We start from the raw sequence: 14,585 nt of genomic DNA on the forward strand, positions 1-14,585 counted from the left end.
TCTTTTTCTGTTGTGGTGTAATTTGATTGGGCAACATCTAATCTCCTGGAGGCGTAGTAGATTACCCTCGGCTGCTTATCAATCCTTTGAGCTAGAACAACCCCTAATGCATAGTTGGATGCATCACACATAAGCTCAAATGGGGCTGTCCAGTCGGGCGCCTGAATGATTGGAGTTGTGGTCAGGGCCTTCTTGAGGCAATCAAAAGCCTCTTTGCATCCTTCATCAAAGATGAAGTCAACATCCTTTTGCAATAGGTTGGACAGTGGGAGGGCCTTCTTATTGAAGTCTTGAATGAAGCGCCTGTAAAACCCTGCATGGCCAAGAAAAGAACGAACCTCTCGCACAGAAGAGGGGTAAGGCAATTGTGAAATAATTGAGATCTTGGCAGGGTCAACTTCAATGCCCTTTTTTGAAATTATGTGCCCCAATACTATGCCTTGTTCTACCATGAAATGACATTTCTCAAAATTGAGAACAAGGTTAGATTGGATGCACCTGTTTAAAACTCTGTCCAAACTATCCAAACATGCATCAAATGAGGACCCATATACAGTAAAGTCGTCCATAAACACCTCTATGCATTTTTCAAGAAAATCACTAAAAATGCTTAGCATGCACCGCTGGAATGTGCCAGGGGCATTGCATAGGCCAAACGGCATCCTCCTATAGGCAAAAGTGCCAAAGGGGCAGGTGAATGTGGTTTTCTCTTGGTCCTCAGGTGCAATGTGAATTTGAAAATAACCAGAAAACCCATCAAGAAAGCCATAGTGGGACTTACCTGCCAAGCGCTCAAGCATCTGATCAATAAAAGGCAGGGGGAAATGGTCTTTTCTGGTTTCTTGGTTTAGCCTTCTGTAGTCAATGCAAACCCTCCAACTGTTTTGCACTCTTGTTGGAATTAGCTCCTCTTTTTCATTCTTGACTACAGTGAGGCCAGTCTTCTTTGGAACAACATGGATGGGGCTAACCCATTGACTGTCAGAAATGGGGTAGATGATCCCAGCTTGTAGAAGCTTGGTCACCTCCTTCTTTACAACATCCGAGATGACAGGGTTGAGTCGCCTCTGTGGCTGTCTCACTGGCTTTGCTCCATCTTCCAACAATATCCTATGCATGCATGTTGATGGGCTAATACCAGGGATGTCAGCCAATGTCCATCCAATTGCCTTCTTATGCTTCTTAAGAACTTGCAACAACCTCTGCTCTTGTTCAGCAGTGAGAGAGGTGGAAATGATGACAGGCAGTTTGTTCTCCTCCTCTAAGTAGACATACTTGAGGTTGTTTGGCAGTGGTTTCAACTCTAGAGTACTGGATGCTGGCTGAATATCAGGAACCAGAGGGGAGGGAGAAATGGGTTCCATAGCCTATACCTGAGCATAACAATCAAATGCATATGTACTTCCTGCAACATGGTTAGTGCAACCTGATTGTATAACATCAAAGTGAATAGGTACAACATCCAGAGAGTCAAACTCTGTACATTCAACATTATCCACATCATATTGAGCATCATCAGAATCAGAATCAGAATTAGAATCAAGAACATCAATGCATGCAAATTCAGATAACTCAGACACGGATGAATGTTTTAATGTATGCAAAGAGTGGAAATCAGAAATCAATCTATCAACAGCATCATCAATAATATCCACGTGAAAAACAGAATGATCCTCAGAAGGATGTTTCATGGCATCCAGAATGTTGAATCGCACAACAATATCATCAAACTCCATGGACAAAGTACCTGCATGGACATCAATTTTGGTTCGTGCAGTTTTCAAAAATGGTCTGCCTAAAATGATTGGTGCAGAACCATGTGAAAATCCCTCTTCCATGTCAAGAATGTAAAAATCAGCTGGGAAAATCAATTCACCAACACGAACCAAAACATCATCAACCAAACCTGCGGGGTGGGCAACACTTCTATTTGCCAACTGAATCACCACACCCGTAGGTTGCAGGGGTCCAAGAGAAAGAGATTTAAAAATAGACAAAGGCATTACATTTATTGAAGCACCAAGATCAAGCATTGCATTTTCAAATTTATTGTTACCTATGATGCAAGGTACACAAAATGTACCTGGGTCCTTGCACTTCTCAGGAATCTGAGGAACAGATTTACCTATCAATGCTGACACGTTTCTGCCCATGCTGATCTTTTCGTTTCCTTTTAGCCTCCTTTTGTGCGTGCATAGCTCCTTCAAGAACTTTGCATATCTGGGAATCTATTTTATGGCATCCAACAGAGGTATATTCACCTCCACCTTCCTGAAAGTTTCTAAGATCTCCCTGTCAACCTCTTCCATCTTTTTGCTTGGAATGGCTCTTGGAGGGAAAGGAAGAGGTATGGAAGGTGTAGAAGTCGCACCAGATGTGGAAGGATCAGCTGCATGAGCATCACGCTTTCTCTGAAGTGTGGCAGGGTCGGCTTCCTTTGGAGGTGTAGGCTCGGAAGTGGGAACTTCAATGTTCTTCCCAGATCTCAAAGTAATGGCACTCACATTCTTAGGATTTTCCACTGTCTGTGATGGAAGCTTGTCAGAATTCTGAGCCTGTGCCTGGTTTAGCTGAGTGGCCATCTGCCCCATTTGATTTGTCAAACTCTCGATTGAGGCCCTAGTCTCCTGCTGAAATTGCATATTTTGAAGGGTCATCATCCTGACTAACTCCTCCAATGAAGTAGAAGAAGAAGGTGCAGGTGCTGCAGCAGGAGCTGGTGTGGGTACAGGTGGAACAGGAGCAGCTTGTGGTGCAGGTGCAACTCTTTGTTGTGAAGGTGGTTGCACATTTTGAAATTGTTGGGGCTGCTGGTTACCCTGGTTTCCCTATCTCAAGTTAGGGTGATTCCTCCATCCTGGATTATATCTGTTGGTTGACAAATCATGGTGGTTTTGTTGTTGCTGTTGGGGCCTATTGTTGTTGAAAATATTTGCTGCATAGGCCTGAGGGGTATCCACTGGTGTAGAAGAAGAAGCCTGTTGTTGTTGCAATGCTGGGCAAGAGTCTGTAAAATGATCAACAGATGTACAAAGGCCACAAACTCTTGCAGCTGGAGCTCTCTGATTGGAAGCAAGTTGATTGACCAGTGTGGTAAGAGCATCAATCTTACTTTCCAACTTCTTTTTGTACTCGGCTGCTCCTACATCATGAACACCTCTAACAACTATGGCATCACTCCTTGTGCCAAATTGTTGAGAATTTGAAGCCATGTTCTCTATTAATTGTCTGGCTGCAGCTAGGGTTATGTTACCAAGGGCACCACCACTTGCGGCATCAATCATATTTCGATCCATGTGGTGTAAGACTTCATAAAAATACTACAGGAGGAGATGTTCAGAAATCTGATGGTGTGGACAGCTTGAACAGAGATTCTTGAACCTCTCCCAGTACTCATAAAGGGTCTCCCCAGATTGCTGCTTGATGCCAGAAATCTCCTTCCTTATGGCTGTTGTCCTTGAAGCAGGAAAGAACTTGGCAAGGAACAATCTCTTGAGGTCATCCCAGCTTGTGATGGACCTGGGTGCTAGGTAGTACAGCCAGTCTTTCGCATTACCCTCCAAAGAATGAGGGAAAGCCTTCAAGTATACATGGTCCTCTTGTACATCTGCAGGCTTCATGGTGGAACAGACGACATGAAACTGCTTCAAGTGTTTGCATGGGTCCTCACCTGCAAGACCATGAAACTTTGGCAACAAGTGTATTAAACCAGTTTTCAGCACATATGGAACCTCCTCCTCAGGGTATTGTATGCATAAACTATCATAAGTGAACTCTGGTGCAGTGAGCTCACTCATGGTTCTCTCATGAGGTGGAGGAGGTTGAGCCATGTTATCAGTATGAAAATGCTCAGAATATACAGTATGCTCAGAATGCAAAGAATGAGGAGTGTCAGGAATGTGATGAGAATCAGAAGAATCAGGAAATGTCACTGAATATTCAGCATGCAAAGATGGATTCCTAGGATGCCTACTTCCTATGTGGAATGTCCTATCAATCTCAGGGTCAAATGGTTGTAATTCACTTGGGTTTCCCCTAGTCATGCACCAAAAAGCACTAATTGTAGTGATATTGGCATAACAAAGGGCATAACTACAAGTATACTCAAACGACCTTCAAATGACTTTAAAATTGGTAGGATATTCCTTTCAGTGGTCAAACAGAAGCACAAAAAAAATCAGATAAAAAATCAAAGCACAAGTATTTTTTTCAATTTTTCAAAAGTAAAAAAAATGAAGAAAAATCACAAAAAACATTGCTGAAATGTAGAAAATGGCATTTTCTGGAGAATCTGAGTTTGCAAACCGGCGAAGCGGGTTGCAATAAGGTGGGAAATCAAATTCTACCCCAAATCCATATAAAATAATAGTGATTCTGATAACCAGAGCAAAAGTTATGGTCCTCTGAAGTTTCACTAAAAATCAGTCCAAAATTTTTTTGAATCTCTTAACTCAGACCATACCAACTGCTCTAGCTATTTTTCCTATCAAGTTCAACGTCTTAGAAGTGGGGGAAAAAAATTTCAAGTCAAAACAAGCTCCGTAGCTACCAAAACAAAAATCCAGAAGTTAAATGCCAGATTCGGACACTATTCAAACACTATTCACTACTACAAATTACACTATTCATGCGCGCCGCGACACTGTTCACTACACTACACAGAAACACACAGGAATGGAAACAGGCACTGAACTTAACACAACATTAACATCACAATGAACATATACCAACTCAACCACACTTGAACTACACACACACACCAAAACACAAAACACAAACACACTGGAAATTTTACTTTGAACGAAACGATTGGTCCCCGGCAACGGCGCCAAATTTGATAGAGGTCGTACCCCACCAAATTAAAACATATTAAATGCAGTACATGAAAGTGAACCAAGTCGTCTCCCAACGACCAATATTTTCATTCAAAGCGAATTTTCCAGATGAACACAACAATAAAACACAGGGGGGGGGGGTTTGGCAGATTCACACAAGTTTGCTAAATTCTAATCAAAACTGAATTAAACACACAATTCAAAACATACTGGTCCCTTGATTCCACTGAAAATCAACCAATCACAGGTTACTAAATCAAGTCTCTTATCCAATTTACTCTCATGAAATCCGAATTAATCAACTATGCGAAAATTAACACAGCTTCATTATGCCATTAAGCATAGCACACATCCTTCTTTCAATTTCACACACTCACACACAGATTAAGCAACTGTGGCCAAAACCCGAACTCACTAAGCATGACAAGGATTCTGAAATTGTGGAAAACATAAACTCATGATTAAGCATCACAAATTCCATTTCATTCAAAGCTACGAAATTGAATAGGATGAAGAGAAATTAGGAATTGGAGTGCACTGCAAAACATCAACCTCATGGTTTCAAATCAGTTTCTTCAAGGAACCAATACGAAAAACTTAGCTAGACATGGAAAATGAACAATCACCCACTTCGAATCTGAAACAGAAATTGCAATTCAACCGTTCAAATGACTTCAAGTTGATATTGAAAGCTTAAAATGGTGCAGCAAACGAAATGGGCAAGGGATAAGAGAAGAACAACAAAAACAGCCACCAAAAACGAAAATGCTTCAATATAAAGTTACCCAAACGGTAGAAAACGTTAATACAACTTCAATGTGCTGTCCAAGACTCATAAAACGTGAAAAACCAATGGAAAACGTGAAAAATTCGTGTGTGCCACCATGGGTCACCTTCCAAAGCTTTAAAACAACAAAAATGGAGGTTTTAGAGAGTGGAGAAGAAGATGGAGCAGCTGCCTCCTTCTCATGCAGACCTAATTCGTGGTCATATCACCCATGCCACTCAGAATTACAAAACTGCCATTATGAGTCGCAGAATTACAAAAATGCCACTCTGGGCCTCAAATGTTGACCCATTGACTTTGCTGACGTGGAAATGACATGGAAATGATGTGGCAATGATGTGGAAAGTTTCTTCAACTAAATATTAATGTCCAAGCTCCAAAATTGCTTCACCCAAATACCTAAAAATAATTAAAAACAAAAATTAGGCTAAATAATGTGAAATTAGTCCAAATTCGGAACAGTGGCCCAATAAAGCCCAACAGATGAAAAACACTCTAATGATGAACAATTAAGCACTAATCAACTGTCTAATAGGTGCACAAAGGCTAGTGGAATAGAAGAAAATAATGACTCATCAGTGGTCAACTTAGAGGGCGCCCGCCTCCTCCCTCTTCAGACGTGTCTTCGACAACCTGGCGGTTGTTTGGTCTCCGCTTTTTGAGGCGGGAGTGCTTGGTCGCTGGGGTTTCCTTTTCCTCAACCAATTCGGTTGAGTCAGCCCTGAGATTGGTTGGTCTAATATTTATGAGCTGGCTGGACCAAGATGGATGGAAGGTAAGATAGATTGGAGTTCAAGTGGCACAGGACCTTCGACCATGGGGCGTATTCTACCCTTACCGACCGAATTCATTCTATTGAAGTGTAACGTAAAACTTCTCATGTTGCATTTCTTTGGTTTGGAAGTTCCAGAATGTTGTCTGTGGATTTCTAACAAAGGAAAGCCCCCCCTTTTATGCCATTTAATTAAAGTTCCGTGCTGCTCACCACTCCCCGAGGCCAAGGACGGGGTCAAACCGTCATTCCAGGATTTACAGTCCGATACATTTCCATTATGTTACCCAACCAAACCCGCCACCTCATCTGCCAAAGTCAAACGGTTGTTCTTCCTTCCCCGCTCCCTCTTTTTCTACATATGCGGGCGGAACACCCTATATGACCGGCGGCGGGTTACTAGAGAAGAGGGGACAACTTCTTTCTCCCTTGCCGCCTTGCTCCATTTTACTTTTCTGATTGAAAGTCGCAAGCCACTCCATTACTGGTACAGAGGCTAGAAGGTTGCTTCCTCCATATGTTCAGGCAAAGAACATCTAGAAGCTAGCTTTTGTCTTGTAAGCAACCATGCTTAAGTCAGAATAATAGAATAGAATTTAGCTTACCAAAGCAAAGTGGTCTTACTAAAAAAAGTAAATAAGCAACCAGTTCCGTTCCAAGTGACATGGCTTTTAACTATTCCTTATTCCTTTCCAGAGAAGGTAGCTCATCCAGCCAAGCGGATCCATTGTTTATGTGGCAGTGCGATGCAGCTGAAAGGAAGCCCTTAGCTATAGGTTGGGGAAAACTCCAAAAAAAAAGGGCCTTCTTCTTCCTTATATTAAATCTTAGTTTTAGAAAGGGGCACCCCTACCCCCTAAATGACAAGCAAGCGCGCAACGGCTGAAAAGCCGTTGTTGCTTGCTGCTTTTTTTGCAGGCTCGAAAATATCTCTTTCGCCTCCCCTCCCTATCTCCATTATGGTTGATTCGCTTCTTTCTTCTTCGCGCAAGCACTTGGTTCGCCCCTTTTGTATTGCATTTTTTTGTGATCCTCCGCTTCAGTTTGCGTTTTTCGGATAGCCGGGATCCGACGTTGATTTCCTATTTATTTAAATGTCAGCTCCATGTTTTGGGCAGCCCATCTGGTTAGTTCAGCTATCACTGCTGGAAGCCCCTGCGGTTGTTCGGCTGCGTACTCCTCGTTCGCGTATCTCACACTCCCCATCTTTTTTTTTCATATTTCATTTTTCTTTCTACCCATAGCATAGGTCGGCTTCGTGCAGATAGATGTTTGCCGGGGGGATTGGTGCTCCTGAGGTATGCCCTTCCGGTGGGTTATTATATTGATTATTATTTGTCTATTCCATCCAGTGCCCGCACTGCGTCATAAAATCTTCGTCTTCGATCTCTCTTCGCAACGCAAGAAGTCGAACAGTTTCTCTCGGCATCTGTCTTTTAAGTCATTGATCTCATATCTATAAGCAGGGGGGTCTGCGTTCACTATTAAGCCTACGCCCGTCCATTCCTTTCAAGCTTGATCCCGCCCTTAGACTCGTTACGCTGTTCGCCCACTTAAAGACTCGTTGGCTCTGCGCTCTATTCGGTCAGAACCCGGTTTGAGAACCTTCTCTCATAGATTCCTTTCACCAAGTCATCGCCAGCAATCAGCTCTTATCCCTTGGTGTGGTGTGGTGTCAAAGGGCGAGTTCCTTTCTTGTCTTGCCCAAAAAGTGGCTTTATTCTCATTGGAGAAAGACTCTCCCGTGGCAAGGTTTTACACATAGGGCCAACTGCTTTATCTCGCTTGCCGTTAATCCGTCTAGCGCCTTTCTTTCGGTTGGGGTCCGTCCCGGGGCTTAGACCGCTTGGGTTCTATTTTTCTCGAAGGCAGTCAACGTGTCAGCCATTCCTCTCCCATAATCCTTTGCTCTTTTTCCTTCTCTCTTCCAATTATCTCACTCTCATTTTTTTGACAGGGGCGGATAAAACCACTCTATCAATAACAAGAATACAGTAGCAATTCAGTTTCAAATGGTTTGAGCTTGGAAGCTACCTACTACCTATCGATAGGCTAAAACAGACTGCTATTGGTTGCTTTGCCTATCTATTCTATTATGGCCGACTTGGAGACATAGGAGGAAGACCGTCATTTCTATCCGGGTACGATCATAGCTTCATTCATTCGTTGAACCTTGGGGATAACCATTAGAATTGAGGTCAATCACCACACCACCTCTATCATATGACATTACATGACACGAGAGTGCATGGTCAACACACACCTACCTAAAGCGCCTACGTTCCGCTTGCAGCCCATACAAGCACAACCTAACTTGCACGAGATATTCAACAACCGAAACTACTGGTAGTCCCGAGGGGACGACATCCTCAAAAAAGAGTTAGCAGTACTGAACAAGCGAGTCATCGGTCGGGGGAAAGAAAAGGACCGCCTTTCTTTAAAAAAAAAGGACATTGCTCTAATCCTTGATGATTTAGAAATTGAGAGACGGTTGCGACAAGTAAGATAGTGGGCCACCTGGGAACTAGAATATAAAAATAGTTCCTTTTGGCTAATATAATAATAGTGGATGAAATAACAAAACTCTAACTGGGCAGACCCTTAATCACTTCTACTGGACTATGCATAGGACTACCCACGGAGCGGTGAAAAGAAAGAATGTATTCCTATTGATTCTAAGGGAGAACGAAGGACGGAGTGGAGGATGGAGGCAGATCGGTTGGAACGCGGGCTAGCCGGCCAGGAGGTTTGATTCCTCCCCGATTCCTATTTACTCGATCCATTGTTCCCTTGTTCGTGCTTAAGGTTCATAGTCCTTTAGCTCTTATTACAATTGGTTGACAGTGGCTTATGAAAGTGGTACCCCTTTCTTTACTTTAAACACTTGTTTACACAGGTCGAATGATACAAGCAGGAAGCAAACAACAGGAAGAACCAGAGCGGGTGTAGCTGCTCGGGAAGGAACGGGAGCTGAAGCAACAGGAATTGGTCAACGACTAGGAAGACTTGGAAAAAGGTGGCTAACACTAATATGCCTATCAACTACTATGGTGGTCATCATCGCTATGGCATGCACTGTGGCATGTTCTATGGTGCCTAGCCTATGTTGCTGGCCAACTACAGATCGATAGTGAGATTATGATGCTATGCAGTTACAGATGCTCGTAATAGAGATTCTGATCTTCGTTATCGGGAGTAAGATCCAGAATTTACTTCAAGTAGGGATCCTAGTGCTAGTGGTGATCAGGGTTCTGTCTTTCGTGATCGTTAGGAAGAGCCAGATGCTAGTGATCTATATTTTTATGTTTGGGATTGAAAGATTCTGATGTTCGTAAGCGAGACCCAGATCCTCTAGTAGCACCAGCAACAACAAATAAGCTACCACCTGATGCAGTCTTTCAATCTTTTTGGGTTGCATGCCCAAGGCAATGTTTTTTGTAATTGAGATGGATTGATCTTCGCTATCGTGCCTCTTCCATCCCTTCGGTCCTCGCTCTAACTTAGAACTTATAGCATATAGGCTACCTACGGTTTCCCAGTAAGAACATTAAGAATAGTCCAGGATGCGGGATAAGCGCTGTTAAAGACTGAATTGTGTAAGTAAGAGAATCTTTATTAACAGCACAACTCATCTTCCGCACCAGTAGTCAGTCTTCTCTATAAGCAATTCTCAATGCCTATAGTATCCATCTTTGAATCAGTCTACCGTGCGTGGCTAGCTTATTGTTAATCAATAATCCCAGTGTAGGTTTTTTCGTTCCATAAACTACACTCGTTATATGTTTCAGCAATCCCTCTTTCTGAAGCATTGAGTAAGGCAAAAAAAAAGTAAGCCATTGAACTTTAGAGTTCCCTGTGTTAAGAGAAGAACTTGCTTTATTAACTGCAACTATCAAACCCCGGGATTTCAGATGAAAGAATGAGTTAAGAAGAGAGATCCCATTGTTTCTAGATACCCGTGAAAGTGACTCCTTTACTTTACTTGGGGCATGCCCTTAATAAATAAACTTCTTATGGCAAATGCCAAAGCCAAGCTTACTTAATTGAATCTTTTAGTTTGAAAGCACAGTGGAATCTGGATCTGCGAGATATGGATATGAAAGAGGATATGCTCGAACCGGACCGCATCTCTAGTTGCACATAGATAATCTACTGGTGGACCCCCTTTCCTTTCTTTGATTCAAAACTCGGTCGAATACGTCGTTCACCTTTGTGGTGGATCGACGAGAGTGCGCCTAGCCAGGAGTGTGATTGGTGTCACCTTCCGTGCGCTAGCTATGCCTTTGCCGGATGTTTATTCGCCCACTCCTTCACAGAGCGATGACTAAGAGTCGGGAATTCTCATTTAGTAGAGCCTGAAAGCCACGCTTGGCTTGATTCCTACCACGGACGGGGATACGTTTCATCCATATCGCCGACCTCACATGGACGGAGATGGTTATGCTTATCATATCACGGCTTCCTAAGATGCTAACACAGGGGCAACTATTGCTACGGGAGCTTATTAGTGGAGCAAGAAGAGTGGAGTAATGTCCACGTGGAAATTTATTTTTTTTCATTTGAATTAAACATCAAGAGCTTCCTCGTTTCGTACTCAACTCAATCAGTAGATCAATGATTCGAATGTGCATCCCTATCCAGTCAATAAAGAAAGATTAGGTTCGCGCTTCAGCCTTTATTTGATTTGATTCGAAAGAAAAACGAAGAAATCTCGTTGTCGCGGGCAGGCTTATATACCATCTATATACTCGAGAGACGAGTTGACAGGAAGAGAGTAATAAAACATGGTTAGGTCATCTGGATCGTTTCATCGAGCAACAAATGGGTGGGCGACCCTTCTTGCTTGGCCGTCAAAGAGAGGATAGGAATTGGCTTAACTATCGGAGTTGCTAGCAGATCGAAATCGGAGGGAATCAGTGCCAATCAGTCACTTATACAGTCAGCCTTGGAATCAGATCAGTCATTCCAGCAAACGTAGGCTTTAAAGCCGGAGTGCGTCAGGTTGCTTCTTCGAGTCGATCCATATCAAATAGCTTGATTGGTCGAATGACCACGAGGGGCTAAAGCCATTCACCGCCTTTTCCAAAGGATTCTCGCGTCCCCTTTCCTTCCTAAAATCTGCCTCCAGCAAGATATCGATATATGATGAAGACTCCAGTCGTCAGTGAAATCGAACCTAGGTTTCTGGGAGTTGGGCATAAGGAAAAAGATGTCGTCTAGCTACGGATCATAGTGACCGCTATTAAAGAGCATCACATGCGAGCTAAAAAGATCGTTTGCCCAAATGCCAAAAGCAAATGAACCAATTCACTTGAGTGAAAAGGAGGGCTTTTCCTTCTTTCATCTCAAGCTCCCGCATCACACGATTTAGTCTTATCATCGGCAACAGCCAAGCCATTTTGTTTAAGGGCTGGGCAAAGCTCTGAAATACTCGAGATTGTCTCCTTCTAATCGAGGCAAGGATTTCTTAAATGAAAGGAAGCTTTTTTCAGGCTCTTGGCAGTTAACGAAATGTCATCTAAGAGCAGATGCCCTCCTCCTCACCGACTCTTCCACTCTAAGCTTATTACTAGGCCAAATTTCATAGTTATCCGAGATAAAAGAAGTAGGTCTCGCTTTCTGTGCGGCATGAACCCACTTATTGGAAGACAATACCTATAGGGGGCTGGTAATTGAAATCCGAATAAGCTGGTCAAGTAGAAGGAACTCCCAGAGTGTGAAGCCCCTTGGAGTAGGGGTAGGGGGATGAGACTTGGTCTGGGGCAATTGCACTGTTCTCTCCCTCCGCACATGACTAATCGAGAACGAACTTCGCAATTAGAATGACTCAACCTTCTCAGGCACTGCGGAATGGTCCCAGAAAGGAGTCGAAGATTCCAGTCCTATCGAAGGCTAAGTCACGGGAATCTTCGACAGTAGGGTCAGAATCAACCTAGTTCTCATAGTAGGGAGTAGCGACTGCTTAGTCTGGTAAGCTTGTGCTGCAATTCCTTAATTGACTTGCTCTTAGACTTTGTTCCAGACTGGTAGGCAGCTTGTGTGCGGGGTGAAAGGATGAGAACCTGCTGGCATCGATACCGCCTTTCTTTAGGGACTGACTTCTTCGTTAGATGTCATCACTCTATGGGCTAGCCCGCTTGAGCGAGTTCCTCACGATTGCTCCTTGTGATGCAGGGGACTCCCTATCAAGCCCTCTTGATCAATTTGAGATAATCCCATTGATAAAGGAGAATCTTTCTCTTTTTGCATTCGTTTTCTTAGTAATTTTAACCTTGCTGTTCTACATATACAAGAGGGGGTTCATCAAGCAACATTTCAAATACGTGGAATTGGTAATTGAGTTCAATAGTGATAAGGGTCATAATATATATTGTTCCAAGTTTTGCGTGTCCCATAAAGGAAGAGTTATGGAATTTTACCAAAAGGAAAAAGAAGGAAGTCCTAAAGGGGAATCTTATATTGAGAAGGAAGGATATAAAAAGGATAAGGGAATCCTTAATGGGTTTGTTGAAATGGAGAAAAGGCAAGAACGATAAAGGCGATGGCGCACGTTTACCTACAAGGCGTATTGGTTATAACATTTGAATTTCTCTTACATTCCATGTTTCCGAAACGGATCCTATCAAATATTTTACATTTTCTATGATCATCTCTATTTTAGGTATTCGGGGAATCCTCCTTAATAGACGAAATATTCCTATTATGTCAATGCCAATTGAATCAATGTTATTAGCTGTGAATTTGAACTTTTTGGTATTTTCCATTTCTTCGGATGATATGATGGGTCAATCATTTGCTTCATTGGTTTCAACGGTGGCAGCTGCGGAATCCGCTATTGGGTTAGCCATTTTCGTTATAACTTTCCGAGTCCGAGGGACTATTGCTGTAGAATTTATTAATAACATTCAAGGTTAAACATGACTCCTAGAGAATTACCAAAATACGAAGTTCTCTTTTCTCCTTTCGTTCTCTTCTTTCTTTTTGATTTTTACTTGGTTGGCAGGGTCAGGGCCTTTCTCGCTGGGCGAGCGCATCCGATTGATTATAAAGTCCTTTCCTAAACCACTTCCCGTTCAGTTACTAAAAGATAGATAGAACCTTTCTAACTAAATGAGATTGAGTTCCACGAATATGCCTAGAAAGATGCTATTTGCTACTATTCCATCTATTTGTGCATTAAGTTCGAAGAAGATCTCAATCTATAATGAAGAAATGATAGTAGCTCGTTGTTTTATAGGCTTTATCATATATTCAGTTGGAAGAGTTTAGGTAATACTTTCAAAGTTACTCTCGACGGGAGAATCCAGGTTATTCAGGAAGAATCGCAGCAATTCCCCAATCCTAACGAAGTAGTTCCTCCAGAATCTAATGAACAACAACGATTACTTAGGATCAGTTTGCGAATTTGTGGCACCGTAGTAGAATCATTACCAATGGCACGCTGTGTGCCTAAGTGTGAAAAGACAGTGCAAGCTTTGTTATGTCGAAACCTAAATGTTAAGTCAGCAACACTTCCAAATGCCACTTCTTCCCGTCGCATCCGTCTTCAGGACGATCTAGGCACAAAGTTTCACTTATTAGTTAGGAGGAGATTTTGCCCCCAGTGTATCTCGAAAGCAGAAAAAATAGAACTCATTTGAGAGAGCTTGGTGGTCTTAAGAATGGTTCGGGTGGGGGGTTCTATTAAGAATAAATAAGACGAATAGAATCTAATTCATGTTCATGCTAACAGAAGAGCGGATCCAATACACAAACAACTTCTTTCTCAAAAAGTACTTGTTGTACTTCTTTCTCATGAAGCTGCTTTGCAAGAAAGGAGTTAGTTCCCTCCAGGGGTGGGGTTCTGAGAGCCCATGCTTCCTACGCTCCAGCCCTTATCCCTTAACTCCTTAGCACAAGCACTAAGTAAGCCCGTGAAGGCCTTCAATATCGCACCTACTAGGACTGAAATTTCGTTTTCGAAGAGGACTACTTCTTTCTTTTCTGTACGCTAAGGTCGTTCGGGCGGAAAACCGAATTGCGTACTGGGTTAAGCTTAGTCCTTTGGACCTTTCAATCAATCTCGCAACTTTTTTAGATTAGCTAGGGCCGCCTGCACGCTTTAAGGGTTGTTGAAGGTAATGCACTAAGAAATACTCCTGTCGTTGCTACGCTAAAGGTAATATTTTCTTTGAAAGCCGCTCAAGCAATT

The 14,585-nt window shown here is 42.7% G+C and overlaps 1 non-coding gene and 1 pseudogene across 1 annotated transcript; both read left to right on the forward strand.

Annotated features, from left to right (window-relative positions):
• The first annotated feature begins 3,342 nt into the window (after nt 1–3,342).
• Nucleotides 3,343–3,449, forward strand: LOC114171340. Its single transcript, XR_003601440.1, has one exon. It is a non-coding gene; the product is annotated as a small nucleolar RNA R71 (small nucleolar RNA).
• Nucleotides 3,450–12,847: 9,398 nt separating this feature from the next.
• Nucleotides 12,848–14,140, forward strand: LOC114171339 (annotated as a pseudogene).
• Nucleotides 14,141–14,585: the final 445 nt, after the last annotated feature.

Source organism: Vigna unguiculata, unplaced genomic scaffold, assembly GCF_004118075.2.
Source record: "Vigna unguiculata cultivar IT97K-499-35 unplaced genomic scaffold, ASM411807v1 contig_206, whole genome shotgun sequence".
In the NCBI taxonomy this organism is placed as follows: Eukaryota; Viridiplantae; Streptophyta; class Magnoliopsida; order Fabales; family Fabaceae; genus Vigna; species Vigna unguiculata.